Source organism: Spea bombifrons, chromosome 3 (assembly GCF_027358695.1).
Source record: "Spea bombifrons isolate aSpeBom1 chromosome 3, aSpeBom1.2.pri, whole genome shotgun sequence".
NCBI classification, from domain to species: domain Eukaryota; kingdom Metazoa; phylum Chordata; class Amphibia; order Anura; family Pelobatidae; genus Spea; species Spea bombifrons.
The window spans coordinates 60,177,114-60,197,396 of record NC_071089.1 but is presented as its reverse complement, the minus strand read 5'-3'; positions in this window follow the sequence as shown (position 1 = coordinate 60,197,396).

The following is a 20,283-nucleotide window of genomic DNA, read 5'->3' as shown; positions in this document are numbered from 1 at the left end:
GTAACAGAGTATAGGAGACAGTAACAGAGTATAGGAGACAGTAACAGAGTATAAGAGAGTGTAATAGAGTGTAAGAGACAGTAACAGAGTGTAAGAGGGTGTAAGAGACAGTAGCAGAGTGTAGGAGAGTGTAAGAGAGTGTAAGAGACAGTAACAGAGTATATGAGACAGCAGCAGAGTGTAAGAGAGTGTAACAGAGTATAGGAGACAGTAACAGAGTATAGGAGACAGTAACAGAGTGTAAGAGACAGGAACAGAGTGTACGAGACAGTAACAGAGTGTACGAGACAGTAACAGAGTGTATGACAGTGTAGTAGAGTGTAAGAGACAGTAACAGAGCGTAGGAGATAGTGGCAGAGTGTAAGAGACAGTAGCAGAGTGAAAGAGACAGTAGTAGAGTGTAGTAGAGTGTAGTAGAGTGTAAGAGAGTGTCACATGGCATATACCGTCCTCTAGGATCACATAGTCCCGAATGATCTCAGTATACTGTGAACGTCTTTGGGGATCTCTTCGCGTAGACATCGTAAACCTCTGTAAGAGACAGTAGCAGAGAGTAAGAGATGGTAACAGAGTATATGAGACAGTAGCAGAGTGTAAGAGAGTGTAACAGAGTATAGGAGACAGTAACAGAGTATAGGAGACAGTAACAGAGTGTAAGAGAATGTAAGAGACAGTAACAGAGTGTAAGAGAGTGTAACAGAGTGTAAGACAGTAACAGAGTGTAAGAGACAGCAGCAGAGTATATGAGACAGCAGCAGAGTGTAACAGAGTATAGGAGACAGTTACAGAGTGTAAGAGACAGTAACAGAGTGTACGAGACAGTAACAGAGTGTACGAGACAGTAACAGAGTGTATGACAGTGTAGTAGAGTGTAAGACACAGTAACAGAGCGTAAGAGATAGTAGCAGAGTGTAAGAGACAGTAGCAGAGTGAAAGAGACAGTAACAGAGTGTAAGAGACAGTAGCAGAGTGTAAGATACAGTAACAGAGTGTAAGAGACAGTAGCAGAGTGTAAGAGCGTGTAAGAGACAGTAACAGTGTGTAAGAGGGTGTAACAGCGTGTAAGAGAGTGTAACAGCGTGTAAGAGAGTGTAACAGAGTGTAAGAGAGTGTAAGAGACAGTAACAGAGTGTAAGAGGGTGTAAGAGACAGTAGCAGAGTGTAGGAGAGTGTAAGAGAGTGTAAGAGACAGTAACAGAGTGTAAGAGAGTGTAACAGAGTGTAAGAGACAGTAACAGAGTGTACGAGAGTGTAGTGGAGTGTAAGAGACAGTAAGAGAGCGTAAGAGACAGAAGCAGAGTGAAACAGAGAGTAGCAGAGTGTAAGAGACAGTAGCAGAGTGTAAGAGACAGTAGCAGAGTGTAAGAGAGTGTAAGAGAGTGTAAGAGACAGTAACAGAGTGTAAGAGAGTGTAACAGCATGTAAGAGAGTGTAACAGAGTGTAAGAGAGTGTAAGAGACATTAACAGAGTGTAGGAGAGTGTAAGAGACAGTAACAGAGTGTAAGAGACAGTAACAGAGTGTAAGAGACAGCAGCAGAGTGTAAGAGAGTGTAACATAGTGTAAGAGAGTGTAAGAGACAGTAGCAGAGTGTAATAGACAGTAACAGAGTGTAAGAGAGTGTAAGAGACAGTAGCAGAGTGTAATAGACAGTAACAGAGTGTAAGAGAGTGTTATAGACAGTAGCAGAGTTTAAGAGACAGTAACAGAGTGTAAAAGACAGTAACAGAGTGTAAGAGGGTGTAAGAGACAGTAGCAGAGTGTAGGAGAGTGTAAGAGAGTGTAAGAGAGTGTAAGAGACAGGAACAGAGTGTAAGAGACAGTAACAGAGTGTAAGAGACAGCAGCAGAGTGTAAGAGAGTGTAAGATACAGTAACAGAGTGTAAGAAAGTGTAACAGAGTGTACGAGACAGTAACAGAGTGTACGAGAGTGTAGTAGAGTGTAAGAGACAGTAACAGAGCGTAAGAGACAGTAGCAGAGTGTAAGAGACAGTAGCAGATTGTAAGAGAGTGTAAGAGACAGTAACAGAGTGTAAGAGAGTGTAACAACGTGTAAGAGAGTGTAACAGAGTGTAAGAGAGTGTAAGAGACAGTAACAGAGTGTAGGAGAGTGTAAGAGACAGTAACAGAGTGTAAGAGACAGTAACAGAGTGTAAGAGACAGTAACAGAGTGTAGGAGAGTGTAAGAGACAGTAACAGAGTGTAAGAGACAGTAACAGAGTGTAATAGACAGTAACAGAGTGTAAGAGAGTGTAAGAGACAGTAGCAGAGTGTAATAGACAGTAACAGAGTGTAAGAGAGTGTTATAGACAGTAGCAGAGTTTAAGAGACAGTAACAGAGTGTAAGAGACAGTGACAGAGTGTAAGAGACAGTAACAGATTGAAAGAGACAGTAGCAGAGTGAAAGAAACAGTAGTAGAGTGTAGTAGAGTGTAGTAGAGTGTAAGAGAGTGTCACATGGCATATACCGTCCTCTAGGATCACATAGTCCCGAATGATCTCAGTATACTGTGAACTTCTTTGGGGATCTCTTCGCGTAGACATCGTAAACCTGTGTAAGACACAGTAGCAGAGAGTAAGAGACGGTAACAGAGTATATGAGACAGTAGCAGAGTGTAAGAGAGTGTAACAGAGTATAGGAGACAGTAACAGAGTGTAAGAGAATGTAAGAGACAGTAACAGAGTGTAAGAGAGTGTAACAGAGTGTACGAGACAGTAACAGAGTGTAAGAGACAGTAACAGAGTGTACGAGAGTGTAGTAGAGTGTAAGAGACAGTAACAGAGCGTAAGAGACAGTAGCAGAGTGTAAGAGACAGTAGCAGATTGTAAGAGAGTGTAAGAGACAGTAACAGAGTGTAAGAGAGTGTAACAACGTGTAAGAGAGTGTAACAGAGTGTAAGAGAGTGTAAGAGACAGTAACAGAGTGTAGGAGAGTGTAAGAGACAGTAACAGAGTGTAAGAGACAGTAACAGAGTGTAAGAGACAGTAACAGAGTGTAGGAGAGTGTAAGAGACAGTAACAGAGTGTAAGAGACAGTAACAGAGTGTAATAGACAGTAACAGAGTGTAAGAGAGTGTAAGAGACAGTAGCAGAGTGTAATAGACAGTAACAGAGTGTAAGAGAGTGTTATAGACAGTAGCAGAGTTTAAGAGACAGTAACAGAGTGTAAGAGACAGTGACAGAGTGTAAGAGACAGTAACAGATTGAAAGAGACAGTAGCAGAGTGAAAGAAACAGTAGTAGAGTGTAGTAGAGTGTAGTAGAGTGTAAGAGAGTGTCACATGGCATATACCGTCCTCTAGGATCACATAGTCCCGAATGATCTCAGTATACTGTGAACGTCTTTGGGGATCTCTTCGCGTAGACATCGTAAACCTGTGTAAGAGACAGTAGCAGAGAGTAAGAGACGGTAACAGAGTATATGAGACAGTAGCAGAGTGTAAGAGAGTGTAACAGAGTATAGGAGACAGTAACAGAGTGTAAGAGAATGTAAGAGACAGTAACAGAGTGTAAGAGAGTGTAAGAGAGTGTAAGAGACAGTAACAGAGTGTTAGAGACAGTAACAGTATATGAGACAGCAGCAGAGTGTAAGAGAGTGTAACAGAGTATAGGAGACAGTAACAGAGTATAGGAGACAGTAACAGAGTGTAAGAGACAGTAACAGAGTGTAAGAGACAGCAGCAGAGTGTAAGAGAGTGTAAGAGACAGTAACATAGTGTAAGAGAGTGTAACAGAGTGTAAGAGACAGTAACAGAGTGTACGAGACAGTAACATAGTGTAAGAGACAGTAACAGAGTGTACGAGAGTGTAGTAGAGTGTAAGAGACAGTAACAGAGCGTAAGAGACAGTAGCAGAGTGTAAGAGACAAAAGCAGATTGAAACAGAGAGTAGCAGAGTGTAAGAGACTGTAGCAGATTGTAAGAGAGTGTAAGAGACAGTAAGAGACAGTAACAGAGTGTAAGAGAGTGTAACAGCGTGTAAGAGAGTGTAACAGAGTGTAAGAGAGTGTAAGAGACAGTAACAGAGTGTAGGAGAGTGTAAGAGACAGTAACAGAGTGTAAGAGACAGTAAGAGTGTAAGAGACAGCAGCAGAGTGTAAGAGAGTGTAAAACACAGTAGCAGAGTGTAATAGACAGTAACAGATTGTAAGAGAGTGTAAGAGACAGTAGCAGAGTTTAAGAGACAGTAACAGAGTGTAAGAGACAGTAACAGAGTGAAAGAGACAGTAGCAGAGTGAAAGAAACAGTAGTAGAGTGTAGTAGAGTGTAGTAGAGTGTAAGAGAGTGTCACATGGCATATACCGTCCTCTAGGATCACATAGTCCCGAATGATCTCAGTATACTGTGAACGTCTTTGGGGATCTCTTCGCGTAGACATCGTAAACCTGTGTAAGAGACAGTAGCAGAGAGTAAGAGACGGTAACAGAGTATATGAGACAGTAGCAGAGTGTAAGAGAGTGTAACAGAGTATAGGAGACAGTAACAGAGTATAGGAGACAGTAACAGAGTGTAAGAGAATGTTAGAGACAGTAACAGAGTGTAAGAGAGTGTAACAGAGTGTACGAGACAGTAACATAGTGTAAGAGACAGTAACAGAGTGTACGAGAGTGTAGTAGAGTGTAAGAGACAGTAACAGAGCGTAAGAGACAGTAGCAGAGTGTAAGAGACAGAAGCAGATTGAAATAGAGAGTAGCAGAGTGTAAGAGACAGTAGCAGATTGTAAGAGAGTGTAAGAGACAGTAAGAGACAGTAACAGAGTGTAAGAGAGTGTAACAGCGTGTAAGAGAGTGTAACAGAGTGTAAGAGAGTGTAAGAGACAGTAACAGAGTGTAGGAGAGTGTAAGAGACAGTAACAGAGTGTAAGAGACAGTAAGAGTGTAAGAGACAGCAGCAGAGTGTAAGAGAGTGTAAAACACAGTAGCAGAGTGTAATAGACAGTAACAGATTGTAAGAGAGTGTAAGAGACAGTAGCAGAGTTTAAGAGACAGTAACAGAGTGTAAGAGACAGTAACAGAGTGAAAGAGACAGTAGCAGAGTGAAAGAAACAGTAGTAGAGTGTAGTAGAGTGTAGTAGAGTGTAAGAGAGTGTCACATGGCATATACCGTCCTCTAGGATCACATAGTCCCGAATGATCTCAGTATACTGTGAACGTCTTTGGGGATCTCTTCGCGTAGACATCGTAAACCTGTGTAAGAGACAGTAGCAGAGAGTAAGAGACGATAACAGAGTATATGAGACAGTAGCAGAGTGTAAGAGAGTGTAACAGAGTATAGGAGACAGTAACAGAGTATAGGAGACAGTAACAGAGTGTAAGAGAATGTTAGAGACAGTAACAGAGTGTAAGAGAGTGTAACAGAGTGTAAGAGACAGTAACAGAGTGTAAGAGGGTGTAAGAGACAGTAGCAGAGTGTAGGAGAGTGTAAGAGAGTGTAAGAGACAGTAACAGAGTGTAAGAGACAGTAACAGTATATGAGACAGCAGCAGAGTGTAAGAGAGTGTAACATAGTATAGGAGACAGTAACAGAGTATAGGAGACAGTAACAGAGTGTACGAGACAGTAACAGAGTGTACGAGACAGTAACAGAGTGTATGACAGTGTAGTAGAGTGTAAGAGACAGTAAAAGAGCGTAAGAGATAGTAGCAGAGTGTAAGAGACAGTAGCAGAGTGAAAGAGACAGTAACAGAGTGTAAGAGACAGTAGCAGAGTGTAAGAGAGTGTAAGAGACAGTAACAGTGTGTAAGAGGGTGTAACAGCGTGTAAGAGAGTGTAACAGCGTGTAAGAGAGTGTAACAGAGTGTAAGAGAGTGTAAGAGACAGTAACGGAGTGTAAGAGGGTGTAAGAGACAGTAGCAGAGTGTAGGAGAGTGTAAGAGAGTGTAAGAGACAGTAACAGAGTGTAAGGGAGTGTAACAGAGTGTAAGATACAGTAACAGAGTGTACGGGAGTGTAGTAGAGTGTAAGATACAGTAAGAGAGCGTAAGAGACAGAAGCAGAGTGAAACAGAGAGTAGCAGAGTGTAAGAGACAGTAGCAGAGTGTAAGAGACAGTAGCAGAGTGTAAGAGAGTGTAAGAGACAGTAACAGAGTGTAAGAGAGTGTAACAGCATGTAAGAGAGTGTAACAGAGTGTAAGAGAGTGTAAGAGACAGTAACAGAGTGTAGGAGAGTGTAAGAGACAGTAACAGAGTGTAAGAGACAGTAACAGAGTATAAGAGACAGCAGCAGAGTGTAAGAGAGTGTAACATAGTGTAAGAGAGTGTAAGAGACAGTAGCAGAGTGTAATAGACAGTGACAGAGTGTAAGAGACAGTAGCAGAGTGTAATAGACAGTAACGGAGTGTAAGAGAGTGTTATAGACAGTAGCAGAGTTTAAGAGACAGTAACAGAGTGTAAGAGACAGTAATAGAGTGTAAGAGAGTGTAAGAGACAGTAGCAGAGTGTAAGAGAGTGTAAGAGACAGTAACAGAGTGTAAGAGACAGTAACAGAGTGTAAGAGACAGTAACAGAGTGTAAGAGACAGCAGCAGAGTGCAAGAGAGTGTAACATAGTGTAAGAAAGTGTAAGAGACAGTAGCAGAGTGTAATAGACAGTAACAGAGTGTAAGAGAGTGTAAGAGACAGTAGCAGAGTGTAATAGACAGTAACAGCGTGTAAGAGAGTGTTATAGACAGTAGCAGTTTAAGAGACAGTAACAGAGTGTAAGAGACAGTAACAGAGTGTAAGAGGGTGTAAGAGACAGTAGCAGAGTGTAGGAGAGTGTAAGAGAGTGTAAGAGAGTGTAAGAGACAGTAACAGAGTGTAAGAGGGTGTAAGAGACAGTAGCAGAGTGTAGGAGAGTGTAAGAGAGTGTAAGAGACAGTAAAAGAGTGTAAGAGAGTGTAACACAGTGTAAGAGACAGTAACAGAGTGTACGAGAGTGTAGTAGAGTGTAAGAGACAGTAAGAGAGCATAAGAGACAGAAGCAGAAAGAAACAGAGAGTAGCAGAGTGTAAGAGACAGTAGCAGAGTGTAAGAGACAGTAGCAGAGTGTAAGAGAGTGTAAGAGACAGTAACAGAGTGTAGGAGAGTGTAAGAGACAGTAACAGAGTGTAAGAGACAGCAGCAGAGTGTAAGAGAGTGTAACATAGTGTAAGAGAGTGTAAGAGACAGTAGCAGAGTGTAATAGACAATAACAGAGTGTAAGAGAGTGTAAGAGACAGTAGCAGAGTGTAATAGACAGTAACAGAGTGTAAGAGAGTGTTATAGACAGTAGCAGAGTTTAAGAGACAGTAAAAGAGTGTAACAGACAGTAACAGAGTGAAAGAGGGTGTAAGAGACAGTAGCAGAGTGTAGGAGAGTGTAAGAGAGTGTAACAGAGTGTAAGAGACAGTAACAGAGTGTAAGAGGGTGTAAGAGACAGTAGCAGAGTGTAGGAGAGTGTAAGAGAGTGTAAGAGACAGTAACAGAGTGTAAGAGACAGTAACAGAGTATATGAGACAGCAGCAGAGTGTAAGAGAGTGTAACAGAGTATAGGAGACAGTAACAGAGTGTAAGAGACAGTAACAGAGTGTAAGAGAGTGTAACAGCATGTAAGAGAGTGTAACAGAGTGTAAGAGAGTGTAAGAGACAGTAACAGAGTGTAGGAGAGTGTAAGAGACAGTAACAGAGTGTAAGAGACAGTAACAGAGTATAAGAGACAGCAGCAGAGTGTAAGAGAGTGTAACATAGTGTAAGAGAGTGTAAGAGACAGTAGCAGAGTGTAATAGACAGTGACAGAGTGTAAGAGACAGTAGCAGAGTGTAATAGACAGTAACGGAGTGTAAGAGAGTGTTATAGACAGTAGCAGAGTTTAAGAGACAGTAACAGAGTGTAAGAGACAGTAATAGAGTGTAAGAGAGTGTAAGAGACAGTAGCAGAGTGTAAGAGAGTGTAAGAGACAGTAACAGAGTGTAAGAGACAGTAACAGAGTGTAAGAGACAGTAACAGAGTGTAAGAGACAGCAGCAGAGTGCAAGAGAGTGTAACATAGTGTAAGAAAGTGTAAGAGACAGTAGCAGAGTATAATAGACAGTAACAGAGTGTAAGAGAGTGTAAGAGACAGTAGCAGAGTGTAATAGACAGTAACAGCGTGTAAGAGAGTGTTATAGACAGTAGCAGTTTAAGAGACAGTAACAGAGTGTAAGAGACAGTAACAGAGTGTAAGAGGGTGTAAGAGACAGTAGCAGAGTGTAGGAGAGTGTAAGAGAGTGTAAGAGAGTGTAAGAGACAGTAACAGAGTGTAAGAGGGTGTAAGAGACAGTAGCAGAATGTAGGAGAGTGTAAGAGAGTGTAAGAGACAGTAAAAGAGTGTAAGAGAGTGTAACACAGTGTAAGAGACAGTAACAGAGTGTACGAGAGTGTAGTAGAGTGTAAGAGACAGTAAGAGAGCATAAGAGACAGAAGCAGAAAGAAACAGAGAGTAGCAGAGTGTAAGAGACAGTAGCAGAGTGTAAGAGACAGTAGCAGAGTGTAAGAGAGTGTAAGAGACAGTAACAGAGTGTAGGAGAGTGTAAGAGACAGTAACAGAGTGTAAGAGACAGCAGCAGAGTGTAAGAGAGTGTAACATAGTGTAAGAGAGTGTAAGAGACAGTAGCAGAGTGTAATAGACAATAACAGAGTGTAAGAGAGTGTAAGAGACAGTAGCAGAGTGTAATAGACAGTAACAGAGTGTAAGAGAGTGTTATAGACAGTAGCAGAGTTTAAGAGACAGTAAAAGAGTGTAACAGACAGTAACAGAGTGAAAGAGGGTGTAAGAGACAGTAGCAGAGTGTAGGAGAGTGTAAGAGAGTGTAACAGAGTGTAAGAGACAGTAACAGAGTGTAAGAGGGTGTAAGAGACAGTAGCAGAGTGTAGGAGAGTGTAAGAGAGTGTAAGAGACAGTAACAGAGTGTAAGAGACAGTAACAGAGTATATGAGACAGCAGCAGAGTGTAAGAGAGTGTAACAGAGTATAGGAGACAGTAACAGAGTGTAAGAGACAGTAACAGAGTGTAAGAGAGTGTAACAGCATGTAAGAGAGTGTAACAGAGTGTAAGAGAGTGTAAGAGACAGTAACAGAGTGTAGGAGAGTGTAAGAGACAGTAACAGAGTGTAAGAGACAGTAACAGAGTATAAGAGACAGCAGCAGAGTGTAAGAGAGTGTAACATAGTGTAAGAGAGTGTAAGAGACAGTAGCAGAGTGTAATAGACAGTGACAGAGTGTAAGAGACAGTAGCAGAGTGTAATAGACAGTAACGGAGTGTAAGAGAGTGTTATAGACAGTAGCAGAGTTTAAGAGACAGTAACAGAGTGTAAGAGACAGTAATAGAGTGTAAGAGAGTGTAAGAGACAGTAGCAGAGTGTAAGAGAGTGTAAGAGACAGTAACAGAGTGTAAGAGACAGTAACAGAGTGTAAGAGACAGTAACAGAGTGTAAGAGACAGCAGCAGAGTGCAAGAGAGTGTAACATAGTGTAAGAAAGTGTAAGAGACAGTAGCAGAGTGTAATAGACAGTAACAGAGTGTAAGAGAGTGTAAGAGACAGTAGCAGAGTGTAATAGACAGTAACAGCGTGTAAGAGAGTGTTATAGACAGTAGCAGTTTAAGAGACAGTAACAGAGTGTAAGAGACAGTAACAGAGTGTAAGAGGGTGTAAGAGACAGTAGCAGAGTGTAGGAGAGTGTAAGAGAGTGTAAGAGAGTGTAAGAGACAGTAACAGAGTGTAAGAGGGTGTAAGAGACAGTAGCAGAGTGTAGGAGAGTGTAAGAGAGTGTAAGAGACAGTAAAAGAGTGTAAGAGAGTGTAACACAGTGTAAGAGACAGTAACAGAGTGTACGAGAGTGTAGTAGAGTGTAAGAGACAGTAAGAGAACATAAGAGACAGAAGCAGAAAGAAACAGAGAGTAGCAGAGTGTAAGAGACAGTAGCAGAGTGTAAGAGACAGTAGCAGAGTGTAAGAGAGTGTAAGAGACAGTAACAGAGTGTAGGAGAGTGTAAGAGACAGTAACAGAGTGTAAGAGACAGCAGCAGAGTGTAAGAGAGTGTAACATAGTGTAAGAGAGTGTAAGAGACAGTAGCAGAGTGTAATAGACAATAACAGAGTGTAAGAGAGTGTAAGAGACAGTAGCAGAGTGTAATAGACAGTAACAGAGTGTAAGAGAGTGTTATAGACAGTAGCAGAGTTTAAGAGACAGTAACAGAGTGTAAGAGACAGTAACAGAGTGAAAGAGGGTGTAAGAGACAGTAGCAGAGTGTAGGAGAGTGTAAGAGAGTGTAACAGAGTGTAAGAGACAGTAACAGAGTGTAAGAGGGTGTAAGAGACAGTAGCAGAGTGTAGGAGAGTGTAAGAGAGTGTAAGAGACAGTAACAGAGTGTAAGAGACAGTAACAGAGTATATGAGACAGCATCAGAGTGTAAGAGAGTGTAACAGAGTATAGGAGACAGTAACAGAGTATAGGAGACAGTAACAGAGTGTAAGAGACAGTAACAGAGTGTACGAGACAGTAACAGAGTGTAAGATACAGTAACAGAGTGTACGAGACAGTAACAGAGTGTACGAGACAGTAACAGAGTGTATGACAGTGTAGTAGAGTGTAAGAGACAGTAACAGAGCGTAAGAGATAGTAGCAGAGTGTAAGAGACAGTAGCAGAGTGAAAGAGACAGTAACAGAGTGTAAGAGACAGTAGCAGAGTGTAAGATACAGTAACAGAGTGTAAGAGACAGTAGCAGAGTGTAAGAGAGTGTAAGAGACAGTAACAGTGTGTAAGAGGGTGTAACAGCGTGTAAGAGAGTGTAGCAGCGTGTAAGAGAGTGTAACAGAGTGTAAGAGAGTGTAAGAGACAGTAACAGAGTGTAAGAGGGTGTAAGAGACAGTAGCAGAGTGTAGGAGAGTGTAAGAGAGTGTAAGAGACAGTAACAGAGTGTAAGAGAGTGTAACAGAGTGTAAGAGACAGTAACAGAGTGTAAGAGACAGCAGCAGAGTGCAAGAGAGTGTAACATAGTGTAAGAAAGTGTAAGAGACAGTAGCAGAGTGTAATAGACAGTAACAGAGTGTAAGAGAGTGTAAGAGACAGTAGCAGAGTGTAATAGACAGTAACAGCGTGTAAGAGAGTGTTATAGACAGTAGCAGTTTAAGAGACAGTAACAGAGTGTAAGAGACAGTAACAGAGTGTAAGAGGGTGTAAGAGACAGTAGCAGAGTGTAGGAGAGTGTAAGAGAGTGTAAGAGAGTGTAAGAGACAGTAACAGAGTGTAAGAGGGTGTAAGAGACAGTAGCAGAGTGTAGGAGAGTGTAAGAGAGTGTAAGAGACAGTAAAAGAGTGTAAGAGAGTGTAACACAGTGTAAGAGACAGTAACAGAGTGTACGAGAGTGTAGTAGAGTGTAAGAGACAGTAAGAGAACATAAGAGACAGAAGCAGAAAGAAACAGAGAGTAGCAGAGTGTAAGAGACAGTAGCAGAGTGTAAGAGAGTGTAAGAGACAGTAACAGAGTGTAGGAGAGTGTAAGAGACAGTAACAGAGTGTAAGAGACAGCAGCAGAGTGTAAGAGAGTGTAACATAGTGTAAGAGAGTGTAAGAGACAGTAGCAGAGTGTAATAGACAATAACAGAGTGTAAGAGAGTGTAAGAGACAGTAGCAGAGTGTAATAGACAGTAACAGAGTGTAAGAGAGTGTTATAGACAGTAGCAGAGTTTAAGAGACAGTAACAGAGTGTAAGAGACAGTAACAGAGTGAAAGAGGGTGTAAGAGACAGTAGCAGAGTGTAGGAGAGTGTAAGAGAGTGTAACAGAGTGTAAGAGACAGTAACAGAGTGTAAGAGGGTGTAAGAGACAGTAGCAGAGTGTAGGAGAGTGTAAGAGAGTGTAAGAGACAGTAACAGAGTGTAAGAGACAGTAACAGAGTATATGAGACAGCATCAGAGTGTAAGAGAGTGTAACAGAGTATAGGAGACAGTAACAGAGTATAGGAGACAGTAACAGAGTGTAAGAGACAGTTACAGAGTGTACGAGACAGTAACAGAGTGTAAGATACAGTAACAGAGTGTACGAGACAGTAACAGAGTGTACGAGACAGTAACAGAGTGTATGACAGTGTAGTAGAGTGTAAGAGACAGTAACAGAGCGTAAGAGATAGTAGCAGAGTGTAAGAGACAGTAGCAGAGTGAAAGAGACAGTAACAGAGTGTAAGAGACAGTAGCAGAGTGTAAGATACAGTAACAGAGTGTAAGAGACAGTAGCAGAGTGTAAGAGAGTGTAAGAGACAGTAACAGTGTGTAAGAGGGTGTAACAGCGTGTAAGAGAGTGTAGCAGCGTGTAAGAGAGTGTAACAGAGTGTAAGAGAGTGTAAGAGACAGTAACAGAGTGTAAGAGGGTGTAAGAGACAGTAGCAGAGTGTAGGAGAGTGTAAGAGAGTGTAAGAGACAGTAACAGAGTGTAAGAGAGTGTAACAGAGTGTAAGAGACAGTAACAGAGTGTACGAGAGTGTAGTAGAGTGTAAGAGACAGTAAGAGAGCGTAAGAGACAGAAGCAGAGTGAAACAGAGAGTAGCAGAGTGTAAGAGAAAGTAGCAGAGTGTAAGAGAGTGTAAGAGACAGTAACAGAGTGTAAGAGAGTGTAACAGCGTGTAAGAGAGTGTAAGAGAGTGTAAGAGACAGTAACAGAGTGTAGGAGAGTGTAAGAGACAGTAACAGAGTGAAAGATACAGTAGCAGAGTGTAAGAGAGTGTAAGAGACAGTAACAGTGTGTAAGAGGGTGTAACAGCGTGTAAGAGAGTGTAGCAGCGTGTAAGAGAGTGTAACAGAGTGTAAGAGGGTGTAAGAGACAGTAGCAGAGTGTAGGAGAGTGTAAGAGAGTGTAAGAGACAGTAACAGAGTGTAAGAGAGTGTAACAGAGTGTAAGAGACAGTAACAGAGTGTACGAGAGTGTAGTAGAGTGTAAGAGACAGTAAGAGAGCGTAAGAGACAGAAGCAGAGTGAAACAGAGAGTAGCAGAGTGTAAGAGACAGTAGCAGAGTGTAAGAGAGTGTAAGAGACAGTAACAGAGTGTAACAGCGTGTAAGAGAGTGTAACAGAGTGTAAGAGAGTGTAAGAAACAGTAACAGAGTGTAGGAGAGTGTAAGAGACAGTAACAGAGTGTAAGAGACAGTAACAGAGTGAAGAGACAGCAGCAGAGTGTAAGAGAGTGTAACATAGTGCAAGAGAGTGTAAGAGACAGTAGCAGAGTGTAATAGACAGTAAGAGAGTTTAAGAGAGTGTAAGAGACAGTAGCAGAGTGTAATAGACAGTAACAGAGTGTAAGAGAGTGTTATAGACAGTAGCAGAGTTTAAGAGACAGTAACATAGTGTAAGAGACAGTAACAGAGTGTAAGAGGGTGTAAGAGACAGTAGCAGAGTGTAGGAGAGTGTAAGAGAGTGTAAGAGAGTGTAAGAGACTGTAACAGAGTGTAAGAGACAGTAACAGAGTGTAAGAGACAGCAGCAGAGTGTAAGAGAGTGTAAGAGACAGTAACAGAGTGTAAGAGAGTGTAACAGAGTGTAAGAGACATTAACAGAGTGTAAGAGACAGTAACAGAGTGTACGAGACAGTAACAGAGTGTACGAGAGTGTTGTAGAGTGTAAGAGACAGTAACAGAGCGTAAGAGACAGTAGCAGAGTGTAAGAGACAGAAGCAGAGTGAAACAGAGAGTAGCAGAGTGTAAGAGACAGTAGCAGAGTGTAAGAGACAGTAGCAGATTGTAAGAGAGTGTAAGAGACAGTAACAGAGTGTAAGAGAGTGTAACAGCGTGTAAGAGAGTGTAAGAGAGTGTAAGAGACAGTAACAGAGTGTAAGAGACAGTAACAGATTGTAAGAGACAGCAGCAGAGTGTAAGAGAGTGTAACATAGTGTAAGAGAGTGTAAGAGACAGTAGCAGAGTGTAATAGACAGTAACAGAGTGTAAGAGAGTGTAAGAGACAGTAGCAGAGTGTAATAGACAGTAACAGAGTGTAAGAGAGTGTTATAGACAGTAGCAGAGTTTAAGAGACAGTAACAGAGTGTAAGAGAAGTAACAGAGTGTAAGAGACAGTAACAGAGTGAAAGAGACAGTAGCAGAGTGAAAAAAACAGTAGTAGAGTGTAAGAGACAGTAACAGAGTGAAAGAGACAGTAGCAGAGTGAAAGAAAGTGTAGTAGAGTGTAGTAGAGTGTAAGAGAGTGTCACATGGCATATACCGTCCTCCAGGATCACATAGTCCCGAATGATCTCAGTATACTGTGAACGTCTTTGGGGATCTCTTCGCGTAGACATCGTAAACCTGTGTAAGAGACAGTAGCAGAGAGTAAGAGACGGTAACAGAGTATATGAGACAGGAGCAGAGTGTAAGAGAGTGTAACAGAGTATAGGAGACAGTAACAGAGTGTAAGAGAATGTAAGAGACAGTAACAGAGTGTAAGAGAGTGTAACAGAGTGTAAGAGACAGTAACAGAGTGTAAGAGGATGTAAGAGACAGTAGCAGAGTGTAGGAGAGTGTAAGAGAGTGTAAGAGACAGTAACAGAGTGTAAGAGAGTGTAACAGAGTATAGGAGACAGTAACAGAGTATAGGAGACAGTAACAGAGTGTAAGAGACAGTAACAGAGTGTAAGATACAGTAACAGAGTGTATGACAGTGTAGTAGAGCGGAAGAGACAGTAACAGAGCGTAAGAGATAGTAGCAGAGTGTAAGAGACAGTAGCAGAGTGAAAGAGACAGTAACAGAGTGTAAGAGACAGTAGCAGAGTGTAAGATACAGTAACAGAGTGTAAGAGACAGTAGCAGAGTGTAAGAGAGTGTAAGAGACAGTAACAGTGTGTAAGAGGGTGTAACAGCGTGTAAGAGAGTGTGACAGCGTGTAAGAGAGTGTAAGAGACAGTAACAGAGTGTAAGAGGGTGTAAGAGACAGTAGCAGAGTGTAGGAGAGTGTAAGAGACAGTAACAGAGTGTAAGAGAGTGTAAGAGAGTGTAAGAGACAGTAACAGAGTGTACGAGAGTGTAAGAGACAGTAAGAGAGCATAAGAGACAGTAGCAGAGTGTAATAGACAGTAACAGAGTGTTATAGACAGTAGCAGAGTGTAAGAGACAGTAACAGAGTGTAAGAGGGTGTAAGAGACAGTAGCAGAGTGTAGGAGAGTGTAAGAGAGTGTAAGAGACAGTAACAGAGTGTAAGAGACAGTAACAGAGTGTAAGAGACAGCAGCAGAGTGTAAGAGAGTGTAAGAGACAGTAACAGAGTGTAAGAGAGTGTAACAGAGTGTAAGAGACAGTAACAGAGTGTACGAGACAGTAACAGAGTGTAAGAGACAGTAACAGAGTGTACGAGACAGTAACAAAGTGTACGAGAGTGTAGTAGAGTGTAAGAGACAGTAACAGAGCGTAAGAGACAGTAGCAGAGTGTAAGAGACAGAAGCAGAGTGAAACAGAGAGTAGCAGAGTGTAAGAGACAGTAGCAGAGTGTAAGAGACAGTAGCAGATTGTAAGAGAGTGTAAGAGACAGTAACAGAGTGTAAGAGAGTGTAACAGCGTGTAAGAGAGTGTAACAGAGTGTAAGAGAGTGTAAGAGACAGTAACAGAGTGTAGGAGAGTGTAAGAGACAGTAACAGAGTGTAAGAGACAGTAACAGAGTGTAAGAGACAGCAGCAGAGTATAAGAGAGTGTAACATAGTGTAAGAGAGTGTAAGAGACAGTAGCAGAGTGTAATAGACAGTAACAGAGTGTAAGAGAGTGTAAGAGACAGTAGCAGAGTGTAATAGATAGTAACAGAGTGTAAGAGAGTGTAAAAGACAGTAGCAGAGTGTAATAGACAGTAACAGAGTGTAAGAGAGTGTTATAGACAGTAGCAGAGTTTAAGAGACAGTAACAGAGTGTAAGAGACAGTAACAGAGTGAAAGAGACAGTAGCAGAGTGAAAGAAACAGTAGTAGAGTGTAGTAGAGTGTAGAAGAGTGTAAGAGAGTGTCACATGGCATTTACCGTCCTCCAGGATCACATAGTCCCGAATGATCTCAGTATACTGTGAACGTCTTTGGGGATCTCTTCGCGTAGACATCGTAAACCTGTGTAAGAGACAGTAGCAGAGAGTAAGAGACGGTAACAGAGTATATGAGACAGTAGCAGAGTGTAAGAGAGTGTAACAGAGTATAGGAGACAGTAACAGAGTGTAAGAGAATGTAAGAGACAGTAACAGAGTGTAAGAGAGTGTAACAGAGTGTAAGAGACAGTAACAGAGTGTAAGAGGATGTAAGAGACAGTAGCAGAGTGTAAGAGAGTGTAAGAGAGTGTAAGAGACAGTAACAAAGTGTAAGAGAGTGTAACAGAGTATAGGAGACAGTAACAGAGTATAGGAGACAGTAACAGAGTGTAAGAGACAGTAACAGAGTGTAAGAGACAGTAACAGAGTGTATGACAGTGTAGTAGAGCGGAAGAGACAGTAACAGAGCGTAAGAGATAGTAGCAGAGTGTAAGAGACAGTAGCAGAGTGAAAGAGACAGTAACAGAGTGTAAGAGACAGTAACAGAGTGTAAGATACAGTAACAGAGTGTAAGAGACAGTAGCAGAGTGTAAGAGAGTGTAAGAGACAGTAACAGTGTGTAAGAGGGTGTAACAGCGTGTAAGAGAGTGTAACAGCGTGTAAGAGAGTGTAAGAGACAGTAACAGAGTGTAAGAGGGTGTAAGAGACAGTAGCAGAGTGTAGGAGAGTGTAAGAGACAGTAACAGAGTGTAAGAGAGTGTAAGAGAGTGTAAGAGACAGTAACAGAGTGTACGAGAGTGTAAGAGACAGTAAGAGAGCATAAGAGACAGTAGCAGAGTGTAATAGACAGTAACAGAGTGTTATAGACAGTAGCAGAGTGTAAGAGACAGTAACAGAGTGTAAGAGGGTGTAAGAGACAGTAGCAGAGTGTAGGAAAGTGTAAGAGAGTGTAAGAGAGTGTAAGAGACAGTAACAGAGTGTAAGAGACAGTAACAGAGTGTAAGAGACAGCAGCAGAGTGTAAGAGAGTGTAAGAGACAGTAACAGAGTGTAAGAGAGTGTAACAGAGTGTAAGAGACAGTAACAGAGTGTACGAGACAGTAACAGAGTGTAAGAGACAGTAACAGAGTGTACGAGACAGTAACAAAGTGTACGAGAGTGTAGTAGAGTGTAAGAGACAGTAACAGAGCGTAAGAGACAGTAGCAGAGTGTAAGAGACAGAAGCAGAGTGAAACAGAGAGTAGCAGAGTGTAAGAGACAGTAGCAGATTGTAAGAGAGTGTAAGAGACAGTAACAGAGTGTAAGAGAGTGTAACAGCGTGTAAGAGAGTGTAACAGAGTGTAAGAGAGTGTAAGAGACAGTAACAGAGTGTAGGAGAGTGTAAGAGACAGTAACAGAGTGTAAGAGACAGTAACAGAGTGTAAGAGACAGCAGCAGAGTGTAAGAGAGTGTAACATAGAGTAAGAGAGTGTAAGAGACAGTAGCAGAGTGTAATAGACAGTAACAGAGTGTAAGAGACAGTAGCAGAGTGTAATAGACAGTAACAGAGTGTAAGAGAGTGTAAGAGACAGTAGCAGAGTGTAATAGACAGTAACAGAGTGTAAGAGAGTGTTATAGACAGTAGCAGAGTTTAAGAGACAGTAACAGAGTGTAAGAGACAGTAACAGAGTGAAAGAGACAGTAGCAGAGTGAAAGAAACAGTAGTAGAGTGTAGTAGAGTGTAGTAGAGTGTAAGAGAGTGTCACATGGCATATACCGTCCTCCAGGATCACATAGTCCCGAATGATCTCAGTATACTGTGAACGTCTTTGGGGATCTCTTCGCATAGACATCGTAAACCTGTGTAAGAGACAGTAGCAGAGAGTAAGAGACGGTAACAGAGTATATGAGACAGTAGCAGAGTGTAAGAGAGTGTAACAGAGTATAGGAGACAGTAACAGAGTATAGGAGACAGTAACAGAGTGTAAGAGAATGTAAGAGACAGTAACAGAGTGTAAGAGAGTGTAACAGAGTGTAAGAGACAGTAACAGAGTGTAAGAGGGTGTAAGAGACAGTAGCAGAGTGTAGGAGAGTGTAAGAGAGTGTAAGAGACAGTAACAGAGTGTAAGAGACAGTAACAGAGTATATGAGACAGCAGCAGAGTGTAAGAGAGTGTAACAGAGTATAGGAGACAGTAACAGAGTATAGGAGACAGTAACAGAGTGTAAGAGACAGTAACAGAGTGTACGAGACAGTAACAGAGTGTAAGATACAGTAACAGAGTGTATGACAATGTAGTAGAGTGTAAGAGACAGTAACAGAGCGTAAGAGAGTGTAAGAGACAGTAACAGAGTGTAAGAGAGTGTAACAGAGTGTAAGAGACAGTAACATAGTGAACGAGAGTGTAGTAGAGTGTAAGAGACAGTAAGCGAGCGTAAGAGACAGAAGCAAAGTGAAACAGAGAGCAGCAGAGTGTAAGAGACAGTAGCAGAGTGTAAGAGACAGTAGCAGAGTGAAAGAGAGTGTAAGAGACAGTAACAGAGTGTAAGAGAGTGTAACAGCATGTAAGAGAGTGTAACAGAGTGTAAGAGAGTGTAAGAGACAGTAACAGAGTGTAGGAGAGTGTAAGAGACAGTAACGGAGTGTAAGAGACAGTAACAGAGTGTAAGAGACAGCAGCAGAGTGTAAGAGAGTGTAACATAGTGTAAGAGAGTGTAAGAGACAGTAGCAGAGTGTAATAGACAGTAACAGAGTGTAAGAGAGTGTTATAGACAGTAGCAGAGTTTAAGAGACAGTAACAGAGTGTAAGAGACAGTAACAGAGTGTAAGAGACAGTAACAGAGTGAAAGAGACAGTAGCAGAGTGAAAGAAACAGTAGTAGAGTGTAGTAGAGTGTAGTAGAGTGTAAGAGAGTGTCACATGGCATATACCGTCCTCTAGGATCACATAGTCCCGAATGATCTCAGTATACTGTGAACGTCTTTGGGGATCTCTTCGCGTAGACATCGTAAACCTGTGTAAGAGACAGTAGCAGAGAGTAAGAGACGGTAACAGAGTATATGAGACAGTAGCAGAGTGTAAGAGAGTGTAACAGAGTATAGGAGACAGTAACAGAGTATAGGAGACAGTAACAGAGTGTAAGAGAATGTAAGAGACAGTAACAGAGTGTAAGAGAGTGTAATAGAGTGTAAGAGACAGTAACAGAGTGTAAGAGGGTGTAAGAGACAGTAGCAGATTGTAGGAGAGTGTAAGAGAGTGTAAGAGACAGTAACAGAGTGTAAGAGACAGTAACAGAGTATATGAGACAGCAGCAGAGTGTAAGAGAGTGTAACAGAGTGTAAGAGGGTGTACGAGACAGTAGCAGAGTGTAGGAGAGTGTAGGAGAGTGCAAGAGAGTGTAAGAGAGTGTAAGAGACAGTAACAGAGTGTAAGAGACAGTAACAGAGTGTAAGAGACAGCAGCAGAGTGTAAGAGAGTGTAAGAGACAGTAACAGAGTGTAAGAGAGTGTAACAGAGTGTAAGAGACAGTAACAGAGTGTACGAGACAGTAACAGAGTGTAAGAGACAGTAACAGAGTCTACGAGACAGTAACAAAGTGTACGAGAGTGTAGTAGAGTGTAAGAGACAGTAACAGAGCGTAAGAGACAGTAGCAGAGTGTAAGAGACAGAAGCAGAGTGAAACAGAGAGTAGCAGAGTGTAAGAGACAGTAGCAGATTGTAAGAGAGTGTAAGAGACAGTAACAGAGTGTAAGAGAGTGTAACAGCGTGTAAGAGAGTGTAACAGAGTGTAAGAGAGTGTAAGAGACAGTAACAGATTGTAGGAGAGTGTTAGAGACAGTAACAGAGTGTAAGAGACAGTAACAGAGTGTAAGAGACAGCAGCAGAGTGTAAGAGAGTGTAACATAGTGTAAGAGAGTGTAAGAGACAGTAGCAGAGTGTAATAGACAGTAACAGAGTGTAAGAGAGTGTAAGAGACAGTAGCAGAGTGTAATAGACAGTAACAGAGTCTAAGAGAGTGTAATAGACAGTAGCAGAGTTTAAGAGACAGTAACAGAGTGTAAGAGACAGTAACAGAGTGTAAGAGACAGTAACAGAGTGAAAGAGACAGTAGCAGAGTGAAAGAAACAGTAGTAGAGTGTATTAGAGTGTAAGAGAGTGTCACATGGCATATACCGTCCTCTAGGATCATATAGTCCCGAATGATCTCAGTATACTGTGAACGTCTTTGGGGATCTCTTCGCGTAGACATTGTAAACCTGTGTAAGAGACAGTAGCAGAGAGTAAGAGACGGTAACAGAGTATATGACACAGTAGCAGAGTGTAAGAGAGTGTAACAGAGTATA